At 30.4% G+C, this 1,410-nt stretch overlaps 1 non-coding gene across 1 annotated transcript; it reads right to left on the bottom strand.

The window, feature by feature from the left end:
* Positions 1 to 734: 734 nt before the first annotated feature.
* Positions 735 to 807, bottom strand: Trnam-cau. The gene has a single exon. It is a non-coding gene; the product is annotated as a tRNA-Met (tRNA).
* Positions 808 to 1,410: the final 603 nt, after the last annotated feature.

Raw genomic sequence — 1,410 nt, 5'->3', positions numbered from 1 at the left:
GGAATTATTTCGTTACTTTTTAGTGTACTGTTTTTTTTGAGAATATTTTGTTTTTGGTGTATTTTGTTTTGTTTTTAGTGTATTTTGTTTTATGTTATGCATTTCAATTGAAGACGTTTTAGTAATGTTTTTAAGGAGTTAGTTTTGTTTAGAATTACCAATTAGTTTCGAAAATTAATAGATTCGCTTTTGTCTTCTTTCTTTTGTAATGGAAAATAATTGTGTAATCGTATCGTAAACTTAAACCATTAATTTGTATTTCCTTATCGAGGAATTGTTCTTAGCAAACTTTTTTTTGTAATATTTATCGCTATCTCCTTTTGAATTAATTCCGAGCGCGGTGTCGCGCTATCGGACGAGATTCAAAACATTTTTAATTTAAAGTAACCGTAAACTTATAGATTTATGGACGACTCTGCTATTTTCATTACCGTCTTGAGCAGAAGTTTCGCTGTTAACATCGTTTCTTTGTAAACCTTGGCGATGATTTCTAAATATTTAAAAATTAAGATCTTTTTAAAAACAATTGCTATTATATTTTAACAGGGGTTATTTTTATTTAAAATCTATTTTGCTTCAAGTTTTCTTAACAAATATTTTAATGACAATAATTATTATAAACACTGAAAATAAGTGTTAACTACGGTTAAATTATGTTACCTGTTTTTAAAAAATATGAGTAAGAAGGAAAAAAATAATCAATAATTTTCATAAGTGTGAAATACAAAAAGAAATGCCCCGGGTGAGGATCGAACTCACGACCTTAAGATTATGAGACTTACGCGCTGCCTACTGCGCCACCGAGGCCTTGCGAAATGTAACATAATTTACAATCTTATTACTTTTAAGTTTTTTTTTTATCAGAGAGATATCAAGAAACATTCGATAACAAGTTTTTATCAATTTTATAAAAGTTATCAGTTTTTTTTCGTAATACGATAGTAATAAAATATATGTCATCGTCCTCTAATAGATATTTTCTTGTATGATAACATTAATTTCTACCACAAAATCTCTTTTTAATATACAATCAAATAATATTATCCAGTTAACATAAATCATTACCGCACGGTGTATTACAAAACGTTTAAACGTATTAACACTTTTTGCGTAAACAAATTGAAAATACAACAAACGGCAGGGGAAACAAAACGCGGCTCGCAGCGCGGCCCGCGACCGCAACTATCGGCTGCCGGCTGCAATTGACAGCGCCGCTCAATTTATGGCCCGCAATGTCTACCGGCCACGCTTTGCACGCACTCTAGAAGGGACAACATATTTTTTCGTATCGTTTAGTTTAATCGACATGAATAACGATCACCTTAAAAGTCTTTAACAATTCTTCATAAGTACAATATTATTTCTACGTAAAAAATCACTTAGATTATTTTATATCATTGCAAATTTCAA

Source organism: Papilio polytes, unplaced genomic scaffold (assembly GCF_000836215.1).
Source record: "Papilio polytes unplaced genomic scaffold, Ppol_1.0 DF821322.1, whole genome shotgun sequence".
Lineage (NCBI taxonomy): Eukaryota > Metazoa > Arthropoda > Insecta > Lepidoptera > Papilionidae > Papilio > Papilio polytes.
This window is presented reverse-complemented; position numbering and strand designations above follow the sequence as displayed.